Source organism: Halichoerus grypus, chromosome X (assembly GCF_964656455.1).
Source record: "Halichoerus grypus chromosome X, mHalGry1.hap1.1, whole genome shotgun sequence".
Lineage (NCBI taxonomy): Eukaryota > Metazoa > Chordata > Mammalia > Carnivora > Phocidae > Halichoerus > Halichoerus grypus.
The window spans coordinates 8,719,493-8,741,624 of record NC_135727.1 but is presented as its reverse complement, the minus strand read 5'-3'; the positions used below and the strand labels follow the sequence as shown (position 1 = coordinate 8,741,624).

The following is a 22,132-nucleotide window of genomic DNA, read 5'->3' as shown; positions in this document are numbered from 1 at the left end:
AAAAATATAGAACATGAAATCTAACCTTAACAAAATTTTAAGTGTTCTATACAGTCTTGTTTACTATTTGCCCCTTGTTGTACAACAGACTTTGAGAACTTTTTCATCTTGCATGGCTGAAACTCTATACTTCTTTTTTTCTTTTCCCTTCACCCATTTTCTTTTAATTTTTTGGGGGGGTAATTTTTTTTATTATGTTAGTCACCATACAGTACTTCATTAGTTTTTGATATAGTGTTCCATGATTCATTGTTTGCATATAACACCCAGTGTTCATTGTGAAACTCTATACTTCTTGAGCATCAACTTCCCATTTCACAAATACCCCCAGTCCCCGGTGACCACCATTCTTACTTTCTTCTATGAGTTTGACTACTTGAATTACTATATGATTCCACTTATATGAGGTATTTGTCCTTCTGTGACTGGCTTATTTCACTTAGTATAATGTCCTCATCCATATTGTAGCATATGACAGGATTTCCTTCTTTTTAAAAGCTGAATTATATTCCAGTGTATGCATATACCACACTTTCTTCACCCAGTCATCCATCCATGGACCTTTATTTTTTTTTTCAAGCTATCTTGTCCTTTATTTTTTTTTAATTTTATTTTATTATGTTATGTTAGTCACCATACATTACATCATTAGTTTTTGATGTAGTGTTCCATGATTCATTGTTTGCGTATAACACCCAGTGCTCCATTCAATATGTGCCCTCCTTAATACCCATCACCAGGCTAACCCACCCCCCAACCCCCTCCCCTCTAAAACCCTCAGTTTGTTTCTCAGAGTCCATAGTCTCTCGTGGTTTGTCTCCCCCTCCGATTCCCCCCCCTTTCATTTTTCCCTTCCTGCTATCTTCTTTTTTTTTTTTTTTTTTTAACATATAATGTATTATTTGTTTCAGAGGTACAGGTCTGTGATTCATCAGGCTTACACAATTCACAGAGCTCACCATAGCACATACCCTCCCCAATGTCCATCACCCAGCCACCCCATCCCTCCCACCCCCCACCACTCCAGCAACCCTCAGTTTGTTTCCTGAGATTAAGAATTCCTCATATCAGTGAGATCATGATACTTGTCTTTCTCTGATTGACTTATTTCACTTAGCATAATACCCTCTAGTTCCATCCACCTTGTTGCAAATGGCAAGGTTTCGTTTTTTTGATGGCAGCATGATATTCTATTGTATATATACACCACATTTTCTTTATCCATTCATCTGTTGATGGACATCTTGGCTCTTTCCATAGTTTGGCTATTGTGGACATTGCTGTTATAAACATTGGGGTGCACATACCCCTTCGGATCACTACATTTGTATCTTTGGGTAAAAACCCAGTAGTGCAATTCCTGGGTCGTAGGGTAGCTCTGTTTTCAACTTTTTGAGAAACCTCCATACTGTTTTCCAGAGTGGCTGCACCAGCTTGCATTCCCACCAACAGTGTAGGAGGGTTCCCCTTTCTCCGCATCCTCGCCAACATCTGTTGTTTCCTGACTTGTTAATTTTAGCCATTCTGACTGGTGTGAGGTGGTATCTCATTGAGGTTTTGATTTGTATTTCCCTGATACCGAGTGATGTTGAGCACTTTTTCATGTGTCTGTTGGCCATTCATCCATGGACCTTTAGATTGTTTCCACCTCTGTTCTATTGGGAATAATGTTACAACATGGGAATGCAAATGTCTTTTTGAGATCCTGATTTCAATTATTTTGGTTAAACACCCAGAAGTTGGACTGCTGAATCATATGATAATTCTATTTTTATTTTTGGGGTAACCTCCATATTGTTCTCCTGTTTTCCATAGTGGCTGCACCAACTTACACTCCCACCAACTGTACACAAGGGTTCCAGTTTTCCCACATCCTTGCCAACACCTTTTATTTTCTGTTTGAGATATGTATTTATATATTTATGTAACTATCTATCTAAGATGGCCATCCTTGCAGGTATGAGGTGATACTTCATTGTGGTTTTGATTTGCATTTCTCTCATAATTAGTGACGTTGAGCATCATTTCCTACATCTTTTGGTCAGTTTTTAAATTTTTTTCCAGCTTTATTGAGATATAATTGATATATAGCATTGTGTAAATTTAAGGTATAGATAGTATTAATTTGATACAAGTATATATTGCAAAATTATTACCACTATAGTCTTAGCTAGCACCTACATCATGTTACATAATTACCATTTCTTTTTGTTGCTAAGAACTATTTATTTATTTATTTATTTATTTATTTTTACCTTTTGGCCCCCTTCATCTATTTCTCTTATCCCCCGTGCCATGCCTCTGGCAGCACCAACCTCTTCTCTGTATCGATGAGCTTGGTTTGTTTGTTTAGATTCTACATGTAAGAGAGATCATACAGTATTTGTCTTTCTCTGTCTTATTTCATTTAGCATAATGCCCTTGAAGTTCACCCGTGTTGTAAGATCTAGTCTCTTAGCAGCTTTCAAGTATATAATGCAATACTATTAACTATAATCACCATACTGTACATTGGATTTCCAGAATTTGTTTATCTTACACCTGAAGTTTATACCCTTTGACCAACATCTCCCCATTTCCCACAGCCCTAACCCCTGGCAACCACCACTCCACTCTCTGTTTCCATGAGTTTTGGATTTTTAGATTCCACATATAAGTGATATCATACAGTATTTGTCTTTCTCTGACTTATTTTACTTAGAATAATGCCCTCAAGTTCCACCCATGTTGTTGCAAATGGCAGGATTTCCTTCTTTCTGATGGCTGAATGATATCCCATTATATGTGCATGTATACATGTATAAACATATATATAAATATATATCACATATAGAATATATATAACATATATAATTAATACATATAATATATAACATATATAAATATATTTATATATAGAACATCTTTATTCATCTGTTGACAAACACAGGGTATTTCCATATCTTGGCTATTGTGAATAATGTTGCAATAAACATGGGAGTTCAGATATCTCTTCAAGATCAGGATTTCATTTCCTTCAGATACATACCCAGAAGTGGAATTGCTGGATCATACGGTAGTTCTATTTTTAATTTTTGAGGAACCTCCATATTGTTTCCCACAATGGCTGTAACAATTTACATTCTCACCAACAGCACACAAGGGTTACTTTTTCTCCACATTCTCACTAACATTTGTTAGCTGTTGTCCTTTTAATAACAGCCATTCTAACAAGTGTGATGTGATATCTCATTGTGGTTTTGATTTGCATTTTCCAGATGACTAGTCATATTGAACATCTTTTCATGTACCTGTTGGCCGTTTGTATGTCTCCTTTGGAAAATGTTTACTCAGGTCCTTTGCTCATTTTAAAATTGGATTTTTTTTCTTGTTTTTGTTTTTTTGCTATTGAGTTCTATGAGTTATTTATATATTTTGGATATTAACCCCTCATGAGATATATGACTTGCAAATATTCTCTCCCATTCTGCAGGTTGCCTTTTCATTTTGTTGTTTCTTTCGCTGTGCAGAAGATTTTTAGTTTGATGTAGTCCTACTTTTCTATTTTTGCTTCTGTTGCCTGTGCTTTTGGTGTCACATACAAAAAAATCTTTGCCAAGACCAACGTTATGAAGTTTTTCTCCTATGCTTTCTTCTAGGAGTTTTATAGTTTCATGTCTTCCATTTAAATCTTTAGTCAATTTTGAGTTTATTGTCATGTGTGATATAAGATAAGGGTCTAATTTTATTCTTTTGCATGTGGATATCCAGTTTCCCAACACCCTTAGTTGAAGAGAAGGTAGGATGAAATTTAATCATGATAATCACAAGGCAGGAAGAGGTGACAAGCCTGTAGGAAAGGCACTGGGGTGAGGGGCCTTGCCAGGAACAGATAGAATTCTGGGGCTCCCACTTGATCCCTGATGATGGTTGGATGGAGTCCTGCAGAGAGGTGTTATCACTCTCAGCACACAAGCTCCTCTTGACCTCTGCTGAAAAAAGCCTCAGAGCCAGCAGTATGGCGCTCTCATTGTGAGTCCATGAGCACTTTGTTGGCTTCTGCCCTTGGTTTCTGCAAAGGAGTGGTGTTAATACAAGGACATGGAGTTCTTCCTGACTTCTGGTAAAAGAAACCTCTGATTTAAATAGCTTCAACCTCTTCTATGTCAACTATATTTCAATATTAATTAAATTAATTAGTAACTTCCAACTCCTACCCACACACCAGTTTGTCTATGTTTTTTTATTATATTTTCAAAACAGATTCTTTTTTTTAAAGATCTTATTTATTTATTTGAGAGAGTGAGGGAGAGAGAGCACATGAGAGGGGGGAGGGTCAGAGGGAGAAGCAGACTCCCCGCTGAGCAGGGAGCCTGATGCAGGACTCGATCCTAGGACTCCAGGATCATGACCTGAGCCGAAGGCAGTCGCTTAACCAACTGAGCCACCCAAGTGCCCCTCAAAACAGACTCTTAAATGTAGTTTGCAGAATAGAGTGATTCTCTCTCCCCCTTATACTCCTAGATAACTCTACTTCCGATAATAATTTACATCACAGTGTTGATTTTTAATAAATCTACCCCTCTGGCATGTTTTTCTGATTAGCCACATATTCAAATAACTATCATATAGGCAGCATGTAGTAAATAGTAAGATAAATGAGTAGAGAGAATTAAAAAAAAAACTAATAATGGGGTAATTGAGAAAAGGACTCTGGGGGGGTAGCTGTTAGTCTGGGCTTTGAAGAATGTTAGATTTGGGGTCACAGAGGATAGCATGGATATAGATGAAGAGGAAAACAGGGGGGTCTTAGGGAAATCATTGCATTAGTCAACTTTTCTGGAGCATAGGTTGCTTGAATAGAGGTTGTTATGGATATGGCTAGAAAGATAAGTTGAAGCCTGTTCATAGGGGATCTTTCCTGTTAAGTCTAAAGAGTTTGCACTATACTTTGTAAATGCTAAGGAGCAAATGACAGCTTTTGCAATAGGAAATGACATGTCGAATATGCTATCCTTTTCAAGGGGAATTACACCCATTTGATACTGATCTTTTTTGTTATTGTTGTTCTATTTGGATATATTCTCTCTCTGTTCATGGCTTCTTATTTATGTTTTTTTTTTCTTTTTTATCCCTACATATCCTTGGATCTTTTTTTAACTCCAAATATCGTCATTTCTTTGTGGAATATGACAAAGTATCCATGCGTATTTAAGTATATACTCGAGTTCTTTTGGGAAACAAGGCACTCTTAACATTTGCTTTTGGTCAGCCTCAGCTCTTGAGGCATAGAAATCTGTTACCTTCCACTACAACAGCAAGCATTTCAGCAAGTCCTACAACAGAGCATTAAAGTGCGATAGTGTCAAACGGTTATAATATATGCAGATCAGGAATAATAACATTGGCCTATCCATAGACATAAGCTCTCTCTGTCCATATCAGCCTGCTAGCTGCTTGAGATAATCGATTTTCTACAAACAAGGCATGAAAGTGCTCCCACTTCCTTTGAAAGGACAGCACACCCAGGATGTCTTTCACTCTTATTGATTTTAAATCACATTCAGTGACTGACTTTGAATTATCAACTGGGTTTCCCTGGAGTTAAAGTGCCAGAAAGATTTAATTAGAGAGCCACAGTCTAGATAAAAGATACCATATCATTGACTTAAAATCTGAACTGAGCTTCTCTTTTTATGCTGATGGGTGAAAAAACTCCATGTTTTAGTTTTTTTCTAAAATGTTTTCTGAGGTCGTGCAGGCTTCTTGAGGTCAGGGACTCTACCTTGTGTATCTCCATATCTGTAAAGCTTAGGTGAGGCCCTGGTATTAAGTGGGTACTCTGGACGAGTTTTCAGTTGATTTGATTGAAAGGTCTTTTACTCTTTAAAAAATTTTTTTTCAAAATGAAAGTTAACATCAAATTAAATATTCCACACTCTGAAACAATTTATAAAATGTCTGTCCAAAAGCATATAAATATCTTAAGTATCTTGCTATATTAAGCAATTAGAATGTGAAACTGGAAGGAGTTTCTGATGTCACCAGGGAATGATTTCAGATATAAGCCTCAGCAATGTGTGTGGTTCTTACCATGCTGTTATATTTTTCATCTATAATGTAGACATTACATAGAATTTATGGAGCTGTGTGAAAATTTCTCTGGGAGAAATCCCCACACAGAGAATGATGGAGTTGTAAGGTTTGCATGTATTTAATTGACTAGAGTTGGATCACTCTCAATAATGGCTGTACCAGTCCATATGCCTTCCTATCAACAGTGCAATGTCCCAACAAGTCAACCAGGTTTTCATAGTATCCAGCTTTCTGATTTTTGCCAGTCCAATAATAAGTGCACTGTTATTTCATTTTCACATCAATTTATGGAAGTATTTGAGATGCCCTGGTTTACACACAGGAAAGCTAGGCACAGAAAGATGAAGACATTTGCCCAAATCCACACAGCTAGATGTGTGCTGTCAGCTAATAGAATTGGTTTGCTCATCTCACTTGGAGTCCGGGTGACCTCTTCAAAGAATTTCCTTCTGTGGAGAATTGTGTTACACAGTTCTTCTGTAGTTAATAGCCTATAAGTTCTGTATTCATGCAGTTGTCATTCTTCTAATATGCTTAAGATCGTCTCATCCATTCCAGGGTGGAACTTGCAAATGAGTTGTTCCAAAACCACCAAGTGGAGTTCTCCATTCAGCAGAGAGGGGGGGCAAAAAACTGGCTTTAAAACCAAGCATTCACACATATGTTGGCTGTTTGATTATGAGCAAATAACATCTATGCATCTCAATTGATCCTTCTGCCAAATGAGGACAATAAAATCCAAGTCACACAGAATGTGGGGGGATTAGATGAGTAATCATAAATTAAAACTACCCTAGCACAAATCACATCTGACATACTGTAAACAGTAAATAAGTGGTTTACAATGTGTTTGTTATTATCTTTTTTTAAAGATTTTATTTACTTGAGCAAGAGAGAGTGTGAGAGAGAGAGAGAGAGCATGAGAAGGGGGGCAGAGGGAGAGGGAGAAGCAGACTCCCCACTGAGCAGGGAGTCAGACAGGGGGCTGGATCCCAGGACCCTGGGATCATGACCTGAGCCGAAAGCAGACGCTTCACTGACTGAGCCACCCAGGCGCCCGTGTTTGTTATTATCTCAATACCTTCAAGACAGTATCGGCACAATAAGTTCATTTTCCTTAAATAAATATGCATTAATTTTAATATATGTAAAGCATATTTATTATAAAAGTCAAAATGAATACAAATGTGTACACATTTTTTTAAAAAAAATCATGGGACACCTGGGTAGCTCAGTTGGTAAAGCGTCTGCCTTTGGCTCCCTGATCAGCAGGGAGTCTGCTTCTCCCACTCCCTCTGCCCCTCCCCACGCTTGCTCTCTCTCTCTCCCTCTTGCTCTCAAATAAATAAATAAATAAATAAAATCTTTAAAAAAATTTTTTAAATAAAAAAAAATCAGATCATTCCCCAGTCACGTTTCTCAGAGGTAACTTTAGTTCTTGAAGACCTCTTTCATTGCATATGCATATAAATTTGTTATTAACAGAAATAGGAACATAATCCATATATTTTCAATGATTTGATTTTTTCCTTATCTATTTATATCTTCATTTAATAACCTTGTATTCTATGGCATGGCTATACCCAGAGGTACGCTAGTAAATATCTAATAACTGGTTCTCCAGAATAAAAAGGCCCTAATTTGTACCATTTTCCCCTTTTCTGTGTTGTAGATACTTCTGTGTTGTAAATTGGCTGAATTCAAGCACAGCAGTATGACAGAATGCCAGCACACCACTGGCTGTACCATCATTTTGTTTTTCAAAGTGATGTCTTTTATAAGCAACTTCTAAATAAAAGAGAGAGATTATCTTAGGCTATACCAAAATGATTATGGTGTGGAATAGTAAAAGGATTTCTATTTGAAAATTGAAGTGAGTACATGAATAACAAGTCTATATTTTCTCAAAAACAGTCTTTGTAAAATGGTACAAGAAGTATAAAATATAAAACCTTATGGTTTTGAAAAGCATATTACAAATACAATATCAACATAAGTTTATGAAAAACTTAAGTATGTGCACATATACACACATTCAGATTAAGATTCAAAGTTGTATTTAGATAAATACTAGTTAGATGTAAAGTTGACCATGAGATTTCTTATCAGTAGGCAAAGGGATTATTGGTTGTTTTCATTTTTCTTTAAGCTTCTGTATTTTTAAAATATTTTACAAAAAGCTTATTATGTTTGTACTTTATAATTCAGGTTTAAAACTAAAATTCCACTTTTATGATCAGATTCTGTAGTCCCGAAATACCCTACTTTTAGAAAGTGTTAGAAATATAAGGCAAGCAAAGTATTGTAAGGACTCAATCTATGTAAATAGTCACTGAAATCATATATAATTATTTAGCCACTGAATGTCAAAGGTCCATTGTTTAAATTTGCTAGCATTTAGAACTTGTTTAGCTCCTGGTTTAGCACCACTACTCCTTATAGACTAATAAAGCACAGTTTCAAATAAATGTAATTGAATTACATATACATGTACTAAAAATATTAAATAAAATCGGTAATATTCAGAGTCTGCTAATATTCACTGAGTGATTTTACTAAATGTGTAATTTTCCCAGTAAACAGTAAGTACTGAAAAAATGTTAGCTTCTAATTCTGTAATTACATCGTTTATTTCTTTTTTTTTTTTAAAGATTTTATTTATATATTTGACAGAGAGAGACACAGCGAGAGAGGGAACACAAGCAGGGGGAGTGGGAGAGGGAGAAGCAGGCTTCCCGCGGAGCAGGGAGCCCGATGCGGGGTTCGATGCAGGGCTCGATGCAGGGCTCGATCCCAGGACCCTGGGATCATGACCTGAGTCGAAGGCAGATGCTTAACGACTGAGCCACCCAGGCGCCCTACATCGTTTATTTCAAACTCTAGGCATACTTGTAGTCAATGTCCCAGTAGTAAAATAAGAACAATTCGAAGTTATTCAGACAGGAAGTGTGTTTTCTTTTGTTTTGTTTGTTTTGTTTTTTTACAGTAAATTAGTTCTTTTCAAAACCATTACAAGGGATAAGACTTCCACTTCTGAGAAAAACGAAGTAACAAGAACTTCTTTACCTTCCTGTTTGCAACAACTAAAAAATCAAAGTATATTGACCATCAGCTTTCAAGACATGGGACATTGGCTAATAAAGGACAGTGATGTCCAAGGTGAGGCTTAAGATGACCCAGCTTATGGCCTGGACTGAGTTTCCAGGTTGTGGTACAGAAACAAGAAACCTGGTAAGATCCTGGTGGTTCCCCCAAGGTGAAGGGACAGAGCTGGGGGTCCGGGCAGATCAAGGTGGCTGGAGTTCAGGGGGCAGAGCACCAGAGGGGAATGAGATAGGGGGGTGGAGAATGGGAGAAGGAGAGAGAGAGAACTTAAGGGATCTACAGATGCCCCCCAACCCCCGGAGTACTCAGCATACTACTGATTAGCAAATGTGTGTGAGGAAACTACCTTAGGCCAAGGGAAGAGCTACCCAAGAGGTTTGGGAAGAACAATCCCTCGGGCTCAAACAGGGCTGAGGATAGTGTGCAGAGTATTCTGTAGAACACAAAGTAGTGTACACAGAGGGGTTTGCAGCCGGGGTGGGGCAAAATTAGCCCTAGACTAAATATTACTCTCATCCCACCTAACAAAGCTTACAGCACCCAAAAGTATTGCAGTGTTTCCTAGCAGCTCATTAAGCAAGTTAATCCAGTGTGTCTTTACCTTTACAGTCTTTGTGATTACCATCATGTATTTAGAATCTCCCATTTAAATGTAGGATGTGTGTATTACATACATGACCTCTGGGATTATAGACTGGAAGTGCTTTGGAAGTCAAAACAGTTCCAAACCATTAGGAACTTTCTATAGGAAGGAGCAGTGGTAAATGCCAGCCTGTGTTGGGGCCAACGGTGCAACAGGGCCTTCTCCAAGTGACCTCCACAGCAGAAGACAATGATTTTTTTAAAGGATAAATACTAAAAATATGCTGTTTTGAATATTACATAAACTTTTTGCATTTTTATTGCAGTGAAATGTACATAAAGTAAAATTCCCCCTATTACCCATTTCTAAGTGTACAGTTCAGTAGCATTAAGTTCATTCACAATGCATTTCCAGAACTTTTTCATCATTCCAAACAGAAGCTCTGTACCCATTGGGCAAGAACTCCCCACTCCGCCCTCCCCCCAACCCCTGGGTAATTTCTATTCTACTTTCTGTATCTATGAATTTGCCTCGTCTGGGTACCTCATATAAGGGGAATTATATAGTTTGTCCTTTTGTGTCCGGCTTCTTTCACTTGACATAATGTTTTCAAGGTTTATCCATGTTGTAGCATGGATCAGGACTTCGTTCCTTTTATGGCTGAATAATATGCCATTGCATGGATATAGATAGCATGTTTCATTTAGCCATTCATCTGCTGATGGACACTTGTGTTGTTTTCACCTTTTAGCTGTTGTGAATAATGTAGCTATGAACACTGGCATACAAGTATTTGTTTGAGTACCTCTTTTCAAATTTAAGTGGTATATAATTAGAAGAGGAATTGCTGGATCATATGGTAATTCTATATTTACTTTTTAAGGAACCACCAAACTGTTTTCCACATCCTTACCAACACTTGTTAGTTTTAATTTTTTCCACAGTGGCCTTCCTGGTAGGAAGTGGTATCTCATGATTGTGATTTGCATTTCTCTAATGATTAATGATGTTGAGCATCTTTTCGTGCACCTATTGGCCATTTGCATATCTTCTTTGGAGAAATATATACAAAAATCTTTGGCCATTTTGAATCGAGTTTAGTTTTTTATTTAGTTATAGAATAAACCTGTGCTTTTGAAACCTAAATCACAAAAATGTTTAGAATTTGAACTAACAAAAGGCTTTATTGAGGAAGACTGTTTTACTACTGTAGTTATTTAGAAATGTTGAGGTGTGGTGATAATTAAAAGACCAGTTTTTACTGGGTTTTATAGTTGTATTAAAACTCTGCAGACAAAGATCCTCTTAATCACCTGCCCTGGGAGTGGACTACTCCCACCACCCGACCCCCAGTTTCTTAGCAAAAAAGGAAACTAATCAGTATTGGATTTGTTCCCTCCCAACATTATTCTAGTCCTTGGGAATGCTGATGGTGACTTTTAGTAAGGTGAGCATTTCTGAACACCTTTAGCTTACAGCATATGGTGGTGGGTACAGTGAACCCCACTCTGAGGCAGGTGACCAGGAAGTGATTTCTTTGTTTTGCCTTTTTTTTTTTTTTTTTTGAAAGTATCATATAGTCACAGTCACTGTCCACACATCAAACCCTCTTCACATCTGGGTTGTGGCAATCTAGACCCTAATGTTGTTCCCTACCCCAAACAAATGCAGTAACACCACATCCGTATATTCCTTGCCCCTGTGATAAAGTGTTCAGGAGGGGAATTTATCTTCAGTGCTCAGTTCTAAAGCTTGGTCCTTATCCCTAATGTCTGGCTAACTGTGGACCTGAGGGTCTGGTCCCCAACCATCCAGGACACCACGTCCCTCCTTTCTCACACACCTGTCTCAGCTCCTGCTTCCCTCCCCACCAACGGAGAATTCAGACACACAGAATTTCATCTTTTCACAACTTGATTTTTATTTTAATCATAGCCATCAGTTTACCCTGCTGGTATGAGATTCAGCTTCTATGTGGTTGGCCATTTCCCAGAAACCAGGCCTCTGGAGACTCAACGGATGTTTCTTTTTTTTTTTTTTAAGATTTATTGATTTATTTGAGAGAGAGAAGGGAGAGACAGAGGGAGAGGGTGAGTGAGAGAAGCAGATTACCCACCAAGTACAGAGCCCAACTACGGGCTTGATCTCAGGACCCTGAGATCATGACCTGAGCTTAAATCCAGAGTCAGATGCTTAACCGGCTGAGCCACCCAGGTGCCCCACAACAGGTATTTCTAATGTCTTTGGCCTTTTTTATTCAGTTACTGGCTGCACAAGTTATGTGAAGTGGTGGGTTTCTCCAGGGTCTCTTGTTCTGGGACATTTGTTCTTGTCTCTTATTTTAATTTCTTCTCCTACTTTGATGCCATTTCTATTCAGCATATGGTAACAGTTGAATATTGTTGGCTTCATGCTCTTTTCAGCTTTTTTGAATGAGTGGTAGATGTTTGAGATTGCTTTTCTCAGGTTCCCTTGAAGGGATCTTTTGGCCTTCCTGGTTGTTTTTGGCACCTGGAAGGGCAAGAGAGTGAGGCCAGGGCATTAGTTTGGAGAAAGAGGATGAGGACTAAATGGGAAGGTGGGGGCTTCATGAAAAGGGGTGTGGATCAATGAGGAGCTTTGTGCTAGGCAAGGATAGGGTAAAGGACTTGGGAGACAAAGTCAATAGGGGAAGAGGAAGAGCTTGCCTGAAGTCATCTCACCTTGACACCATCTCTGGACCTCGGTTGACAGAGGGTCTTTCTCGTTTTCCTCCCTTTGGTCCTTGGGGTTGGTTGTGTTATAAATATTCCAGGCTCCTATGGTTTCTTGGTTACCTTAGCCATGATGAAGGCAAGAACCAGCCTAACCCAGAGCCTCTGACCTGCCTATATGTACCCTCCCAAGGAATGAGGAGTAGAGTTCTTCAGTTTGATTGATCAGCTAAGCACTACCCAGTCAATGGTGGCTTGGGGGCCTTAGACATCACTGAGCACCACTTTGGACATCAACATAGCATGGTGGATACTGGGGACGTCATGATACGGCTTCGAAATCACAAAGTACCACTCTTAACACTTCTGTGGGGGTGATTTTGTGGAGGCTAATGTTCCTCTGGTTGGACAAAAGGGGCTTTCTTTAACCCTCTAAAGAGCATTCTCACACTGACCTGTTAACTTTCCTCATCACTCCGCATTCAAATCTGGAGGCGCACAAGGCAAGGAAAGGGTATTTTCTCTAAGTCATTCCCCATGGCCACCCCTATTCCATGATTCATTCTGTTCTCTCTCACCCTTCACCATTACCTAGTATTTTGTATATCTTACCTAAAATCCCTCCAGGCTAATGTGGCCACTTTTAAGTCTTGATGGAGATGTGGATCATCCTACTTCTCTCCTATTAGAATGGATAAAATTAAAAAGACAATTACAAGTGTTGCTGAAGATGCAGAGCAACTAGAAATCATAGACAATGGTACAATCACTATTGTTACTCTTAGAAAATCTCATTTTTGACTAGACTCAGAGGTAGAAACTCTCAGAGAGGACTGCCTCCATCTCTTGGCAATCTGTTGCTGGCATTTTTCTTTGGCCTCCTTCATTCTCTTGGCCAAAAGTTTAGTATAGTCTGCAGCCTCTTCCTTATTTTTCTTAGTATGCTGTTTCTTCAGAGCAGTACACTGATGCTTGTGTTGGAGGACATGTGGAGTAACAAGATGCTGAATCTTGGGTGCTTTAGTTCTAGGTTTCTTACCTTCTTTGTTTAGGGCCTTTCTCACAACATACTTGTGGACATCATCTTCTTTAAAGACATCGAAAAGTTTGCAGATTCTGCTAGCTCTTTTGGGCCCCAGGTGATGAGGCACAGTAGTATCCATGAGTCCAGGAATGTCCTTCTCCCCTTTTTTTACAATGACCAAAATGAAAACACTGAGATTGACATCCACAGAGCAACCCCAGACAGACTTGCACTTTCTTTCTCTAGTCCTACTTGGTCTGTAGCAGGAATGCCTGTTACTCAGCAGCAGCCAGTCATGGCCATGGGTCAAGACACCCTGCTTCCTGCAGAAGCCTTGTTTGTCATTGCCACCACTGATTCAGACCACAGAACCCTTCCATTCTTCTCAGAGCATCAACAGCAACTTCTGTGGCCATACACGTCTCAAAAAAGGTACAAAGTTTGTGTTCATCATCCACTTTAATGATTTTCTGGCAGCTAGGAGCTGGGAAAGAGATGTTCAGCTTTGTCCTAACAGCCTGCCGCATTTGAGGTGCCACGAAAAAGAGCCAGCCATTGCACTCTTAAATTATTTATTCAAGGGCAATGAAAAAATGTCTCTACAAAGACTTGCAGGAATCTTCATAGTAGTTTTATTTGTAACAACCAAAACTGGACATGAAGCAAGTGCAAATGTCCATCAATGGGTGCGTGGGTGAATAAGGTATTTCCATAGAATGGAATGCTATTCAGTAATACAAAGTAATGAAATCTGATGCCCGCAGCAACATTGGTGAATCTCAAAAAACATTAAGATGAGTGAAAGAAGCCAGACAAAACAGAGTACATACTGTAAGATTCCATTTATATATAAAACTTAAAAATGTAAACTAATCTATAGTGACAGAAAGCAGATCATTAGCTGCCCGGGGCTGGGGGACAAGGAGGGGGGAGGATTAATTAGATCAATTATAGCTCAATAGATTTGTTAGAACATCAATAAGCAGGCAAATGACAAAGCCCTGGCAGGAAAAAAGAGGGGACAAGTCAAGCAGAGGCTTACAGAGATGCTGCTGCCCAGGGTCGGGGATCTGCAGAAAGTCACTGCCAACCTTACAGATCTTCTTCAGCCTCAAAGCCAATTAAGTGGCTGGGGGCTGCGGAGGGTGCGATGAAAAAACACCCTCTGTTTGAAATCACAAAGTGATCACAAATTGGATCCCAGAGTCCACTTGCCACTTGCAGAGGAAGCAGCAAATGTATCTGAGCTTCTCATTTGCCTCCCAAACCTCATGCCAATGCATCTTAACATGGCATCTAAGACTCTGTGGATCTCAGCTGGCAAAGCAGTCTGGCAAGAGAGTCCCAAGTTTGCATCATGTGCGATAGAGGGGAGGCCTCAGAGCAGGATGTGAATGCCAACAGAGAGTCAGCAGGCCCCACATAGGATTGGGAGGCCTGAGGCAATGTATAGGGTTCTATATCAGAAGCAACTTTTTTGAAGAGCTGCTCAGGCAAAGCAAGGGAACCAGTGTAACATTTCTTCTGCACTTGCTGTTTAACTTTGGAAAGCCAAAGTCATCTGCTTATAGCTGACTGTGTAATTTCTCCCACAAGCTGGGAGACCTCTTTTAAAGTGAAATTGGGGGCATTAATGATCACACCTGAATAAACAAGAGTAAACTAGGCTTGTGCTGGGCAAACAAGGACAAATTGTCCAGCAATCTAAATGAGAAGAGCCCTCTGGATCAATTAGTTTGTGATATAGGATTCAGCACTCTCCAAGTCACAGTTTGACAGATGGTCATAAAACGACTCTGGGGTTCTCTAATTGCAATGAGGCCTGGGAAAAATTGTTTCACCTAAGTTATCATGTTGCGCTTGTGATGAGGCCTAAGAGGCTGTTGCTTTGAGGAAATGTGAGCCTCAAATGTAAGAATATAAATGATGTGAAGTTGCCCAATAACTTTGAGGCAACAAACTACAAAATGAACCAGAGAGGGGAAATTCATATTGAGGTTCTGGGAGGTAATGTAGAGATGGTCCTCAGGCAAGAGATCAAATTTAGATTTATTTAAGCCCTCTGCTTATGTCATCTCAGTCCATTCTCTTAACAGCGCCATGACATGGGTAGTATTAACCCAATTTTATAAGTTGAAGAAAGGACAACTAAAGAGCTAAAGCATCCTGTTCGAGTTCACATAGCTAGTGGTGAGTCAGGAATTGAGCATAATTCTCTGACGCCAAGCTTAGTGTTTGTTCCACTAAAGGCCATGCTGTCCTTAGTATGGTCATTTCCCACTAATGGCTTTCAATGCTCATAATGTAGAGACAAACCGGAGTGTGGACCTATTGGAAGATTCATGAAACAATCTGGAATTGGATCTGGAAAATCTGAAATGTTCTTTTAGAGAAATTATAATGGAAGTAGACCCTAGAACCTTATGGTCTGTTGTGTTTGGGGCAGTGCTTTTTAAGCTTTAATGCACTTACAAATCACTTGATAAAATGCAGATTCTGATTCAGTAGGTCTGAGGTGAAGCTTGAAATTTTGCCTTTCTTTTTTTTTAAAGATTTTTATTTATTTGAGAGAGAGAGTGTGCAGGAGCGCAGGAGTGGGGGGAGGGGCAGAGGAAGAGGGAGAAGCAGGCTCCCCGCTGAGTGGGGAGCCCGAAGCAGGGCTCAATCCCTCGACCCTGAGATCATGACCTGAGCGAAATCAGACGCTTAATTGACTGTACCACCCAGGTGCCCCGAAATTTTGCCTTCTGGTTCGTGAACCACTCTTGAGTAAGGAGAGACTGCAGGATATGAGTTGATCTGGGTCATTCTTGAACCCCACTTTAAGAAAGTTTAATTCTGCCAGTGACAAGATCACTCCTATGTGACTGTTTTGTTTTGTCTCTAATGTGGACCCGTTGGTATTAGAGCAAGCTACCAGTATATCTGGGTTTGGGTTTTTTTTTTTTTTTTTGAAACTTTGGGGTTTCTCACTCTTGGTTTGTATCCGTTCTAGGTGGGTGTATGCAATATATGGTGTTGGATGTATTGCTCTTCATCAGATGCACCTTTTCACTTCTCAACTCAAAGTAGATCTCCTATTTTCTCTCTACTGTCCAGCACTTATGTGAATGACAGGGCTGACCGTTATGTTCTCTGAATAGCCACAGTCAATCTAAATATTAAAGAAGAATATCTGTTTGTCTTCATAGAAAAATCTACACATTCAAAACACTGCGGTTATCCAAGACAGATCGGCATTGGATCTATTTAGTAGAAAGGATGGCTGCATCATTTCTTGGGTAACTCTCAAATATAATACACTTTCAGTGGGGTTTTCTCCCTCTTTAGATGATATGTACAACTGAATAGTGAAAGAACTAGAAGAAAAATGGGAGAGTATTCTGTCCTTTGATTTATTTAGGGCTCCCGGGGGGCTTGTCACCAAAGGGCAATTCTACAAGGCAGTCTTGATAGGAATGACTGAAGCCTCTTCCAAATTATTAAGCATACTTGCACAATTTAATTCTCTAAGGAGAGTCTCTGAGGAAGATAACCAAGAAAAGGATAGCAATCTTAAATTAGGAGTAAAAACAAATGACATTTTGGAGATTGTAAAAAAAAAAAAAAATGGAGAAACGAGTTTCGTTTAAAGAGAGAAAAGGGACAGAATGAATATACAATTACTGAAAAACCTCCTCCTTCTCTTCTAATGACAAAAAGAGCAATATCACCAAAATTTAATCTCAGGGCAAGCAGCACCAAGAGGACAGCATCTGACTCCACATTCTACCACCTACTCCCTCTCGTCTCTTTGTTTCTACTCTACCACAGATTACTTCATTACTTTGAAAGGATCTTTTAAAAATCTTGAGTCATTCTGGAAGTCTTTCCAATTGTGGTCTGAACAACCAATATTAGGAATTACTTTTTTAATCTTTAACCTCTTGGAAACAAAGAACATTTTGAAAAATTGACATTGCTTGTGTCATTTATTTAATACTCATTCCCTTATAAACATCATTCTACTCAAAAGGCAGCACACAGAAATACAGCTGCCTTTGTCGGCAATGACTTTCCCACAGTTCCAATAAATGTCACTGATGCTTTCAGAAAGGAAACATTACCCCCCCACACACTCCCTTGGATCTTAAAATATTTATTCAGCGATAACCTGAACACGTGTGTTTCACTTGGAGAAGGTGTGTTGGTCCTCGAAGGCTTTTCAAAAATCAATAGTGTGCAAATCGATCCATGAGATCATAGGAAAATTCTGTTACCTTGAAATTTCAAAGTGTTTTCATTTATATTTCTGATGGATCTTCAATTGTCAGAAGACTCTTCAATGACCCCCTTTTAGCCATGTGCAGGAAAGGACCTGTAAATAGCCGCCAGGGTGAGGCTAGCAGAGAATTTAAAGGAGGTCTTTTACTAAGTCCATCTTTGAGGTCTGTTTGTCCAAATTTTACAAAATCATGTTGGGTTTGGTAACACTCCCCTGTATTTAGGTTGGAAGAAATTAATAATATCAACGCACTAAATCTTTCACAATCCTCAGGGAAACCGTTTCAATAGAGAAGGGCTTTCTGAGTTCTTCCTCCCCCTCTCCTACTATTCACTTTTCAGCTACTTTTCTAAAAGCGTCTTTGAAATCACATATCCTTTTGGTGAGTGCTAGAAGAAGAGGGCTTTCTGACTGCGACGCCAGCTCCTTCTTAGCAACAGATGACCCACACGCACCCGGAATAGCTACAAGCTCTGTGCTTTCTGTGTGTCTCTTGTATGATCAGTGACAATTTGCTTAGTTTCCCCTCACCTGCTTCCTAGCTAGTAATTACCCAGAGACAGAATCTTTGTGTAACCCTGACTTACAGCTATTAGAATAGGCTGTAATTGTACCCAGTGTAATTGGCTTCAGTGGCAGAGCCCCATTAACCTGGCACAGCCGTTCTTAAAGCAGCCTGTGATCTAGCTCATTAAATTTTATCTTCAGTAATAGGAAAAGTTATGACCTTTGCTGGTCCCGTCTTCATGTATTTATGCAGACATGTCACCTAGGATATCAAAACATACAGTGTCATTGAAATGCAGAGGCAAGCCAACCTTGTGTACCCAGAGTGACTACAAATTGATGCCAATTGGAGGCACGACCCATACTTAAAGAGGGTCCTGAGAGGTCCATGGCAAGAAAAGCATTCTGCTGGATGCCATGCCCTCCTGCCCACATACTTTCCTCTCCAACAATGTGGACGGCACCTGGCAGTCGAGCTATGGGTCCTGGGAGATGGGCACAGGAGATTTCTCAGCACCACGTGTTCCCACAGTAGAATGACTGGAAGAAGAAAGCCGGAGAGTTTATTTGAGAGCCACAGTGGAAAGAGAACTGGACTGGGTTGTTACCTCAGGTTGGGTCTGAACCTGCCATTAAAAATAGGCGCAAGGTGCTTACCCACTCTGGGCCCAGTTCGCCCATTGAGAAAGTAAGAATAATAGCTTAGGTACTCTCTAAGATCACTTCAAAGATTTCAAGACAGCCAAATAGGCATTATGTTTTCGTTCTTAAAATACCTGAACAATTAAATTGCATCACATCAATTCTCCCTTTCATTCAGAGACAGGACTCATAATGACAACCTTGTGGCTGATCAGGGTAACCCAAGAAAATTCTGTTAATTAAGAAGAAAAGAAGCTTTTGTGTGCCTGAGAGCTTTAGAATGTGCTAGAACATCAGAAGGTTCTTGACCTTACAATTTAATTTTATGTTTGATGGTTAGTTTTCTGTGTTGACTTGGCTAAGCTATAGTACCTAGTTATTCAATCAAACACTAAGCTGGATGTTGCTGTGAAGGCATTTTATAGATGTGGTTAACATCTACAATCAGTTGACTTGCAACAAAGTAATTACTCTCGATAGTGTGTGGAGGCCTCATGCAATCAGTTAAAAGACTATCAGAGTAAAACTGGGGTTTCCATGAAGAATAAATTCTGCCTGTGGATGACAGTTTCAGCTTTTGCCCAAGAGTTTCCATCCTGCTGGCCTGCCCTATATATTTCTGACTTGCCTAGCCAGATGCTACAATTGCATAAGCCAATTTTTTGATTGATAGCTAGATATTTAGATGAAAAATATTTCCTACTATTGGAGCTTGAATTATGTCCCCAAAATGATATGTTGGAGTCCCAATCCCAGACACTGTGAATGTGAAGTTATTCAGAACTAGAGTCTTAACTGATGTAATTAAATTAAGATGAGGTCATACTGAATTAGGGTGGGCCTTAAATTCAATGACCAGTGCCCCTTTGAGGAGAGGGAGATTTGAAGACACAGAAGACACACAGAGAAGAAAGACAAGGAATATCGAGGACTGTCAGCAACCACCAGAAGCCAGAAGAGCCAAGGAAGGATTCTTCCCTAGAGCCTTTAGAGGGAGCATGGCCTTGCTGACACCTTAGATTCCAACCTCTAGCCTCCAGAAGTGTGAAAAGCCTAAGTTTTTGCTTTTTTAAGCGATTTGTTTTGTGGTCACTTTTACAACAATCCTAGGAAATTAATACACCTATTTAACTACTGGTTCTGTTTCTGACTAATACAATGTCCTTTTGGTGAAAATTTATCTTTCTAAGTGAAATTACAGGACTTTTTTTTCCTCAGGCCATCTCCATAACTACTTTTGCACAAATGGAACTACTTTATTTTTTAAGATTTTTTTTTATTTTTAAGGGGCTCCTGGGTGGCTCAGTCAGTTGACCATCCGACTCTTGGTTTTGGCTCAGGTCATGATCTCAGGGTCATGAGGCTGAGCCCCACGGTGGGCTCTGTGCTCAGCGGGGGGTCTGCTTAACATTCTCTTCCTCTGTCCCCTCCCCCCTCTTTAGATTAAAATAAATAAATCTTTTTAAAAAGATTTTTTATTTTTAAGTGATCTCTACACCCAATGTGGGGCTAGAACTCATAACCCTGAGATCAAGAGTCACATGCTCTACTGACTGAGCCAGCCAGGTGCCCCACAAAAGGAACTACTTCTAAGAAATAGTTGCAGGGAAAAAGTCATGGTCAAATAAATGTGCAAACTCTTGGGAAAAGGTAACTTTGGCTTCTTTATTACAGGTCTGTTCAGAGCCTTTACTATGACAATATATGTCAAGCATCTCCAAGACAGATCTATAGAATGTAGCATTTTCCAAAATTATATAAGCTTGGAAATTCTGTTCAGGTATACACATTAATAGCTCCCAAAAGCAATGCTTTTTAAAGAAACACTTTGGAAAATGCTGGATTAGAACCAAATTAAATTATTTTCTATGCCATTACATTTTTTTTTAAGGATATGATCTATTGACCAATATAGAGATAAATGCAGAGCTAAAAGGAAGGAAAAGTTAACATACAGAACAGTAGAGCCAAGCGTGCAACATATAGTGAAACTTTATGAAATCATTGAAAACCTGACAAAACCCATTGCCATCTATATTAGTTAGGATAGGCTAGAATGGTAGAGCCTATGCTGTGGTAATGAATACTCACTGGCCTTAACAAAGGCTTGTCACTCATGTCATAGTAACATGTATAGTAACATAACAGGATCAGACAACTCTCCAGTCAGTGACTCAAGATCTATGCTCCTTGCAACTTGTAACGATGCCATGTACAAGTGTATCACTTACAGACATAGAGGTTGGAGAGAGAAGGCACATGGAGAATGTACAGATTCCTGACTGCCTAGGTCCATATCCCATTGGTCACATTCTGACGGCCAGAACTCAATATATAGCGTTAATTCATTGCAGAGTCATGTCTTCCATTTTAGTGGGAAGTAGGAGGCAAAATATATAGGTACACATAGAAAAGAATGGCAGATTTGGTGGCGGGAAAACAAAGCATTTCTTGCCGATAGCTTTTATTCCCATCTTTGCTTCTTAACTATAGGCTTATATTTACTGCAGGTTCTCAACTTAGCCTGTGCCGGCAAAGCATTCATCCCCTTGGGATTGGAAAAGGTGGGTTGCTTTGGTTTTGGTTTTGGTTTTATCTTTTTGGGATGGGCTTTGTTGATAATGCTATATTTGGGGTGTCCCATTCAGTGATGTCAGCTGACAGTTAAATTGAAATTACAACCTTTGTCAATCCAAATAGAAGTTACATAAAATAGTGAGCACAACACACTATTTCCTTAGTTTCTTCTCATATTTTTAAAGCAACTTTGCTCTTTAGCAAAAGTAGTATAAACCCATCAATCTCAAAGCCAAGGTTTAGATTTATATACCATCCCTTTTTAGTTATCTCAAGTCAGCAATTTCAGGATCTGTTCATTTTTTTTTCAATAAAATAAATAATGTAACAAATGATCTAGTCTTTTTCCTATAAAATAAAATATTTAACAAAAAGCACTGACATTGCCTAAGCAGCAGTTTCTGCCAATTCAGAATTTCAGTCTTTGGAATCAGCGATGAATGAAAGATAAGACAAACCATGAGAGACTATGGACTCTGAGAAACAAACTGAGGGTTCTAGAGGGGAGGGGGGTGGGGGAATGGGTCAGCCTGGTGATGGGTATTAAAGAGGGCACGTTCTGCATGGAGCACTGGGTGTTATACGCAAACAATGAATCATGGAACACTACATCAAAAACTGATGATGTAATGTATGGTGACTAACATAACATAATAATAAAA

General features: G+C 39.2%; 1 long non-coding RNA gene and 1 pseudogene across 2 annotated transcripts in view; both read right to left on the bottom strand.

Annotated features, from left to right (window-relative positions):
- Nucleotides 1–11,669: 11,669 nt before the first annotated feature.
- The window catches only part of LOC144380588 (uncharacterized), a 195,709-nt gene continuing 185,246 nt past the window's right edge, over nucleotides 11,670–22,132 (bottom strand). For both annotated transcript variants that reach the window (XR_013444795.1, XR_013444794.1), the window contains exons 2-3: nucleotides 13,069–13,138; nucleotides 11,670–12,274 (exon numbers count right to left, since the gene is read on the bottom strand). This is a non-coding gene — a long non-coding RNA (uncharacterized LOC144380588). The remainder of the gene's footprint in view (nucleotides 12,275–13,068; nucleotides 13,139–22,132) is intronic.
- Nucleotides 13,248–14,007, bottom strand: LOC118532599 (small ribosomal subunit protein eS6 pseudogene; annotated as a pseudogene).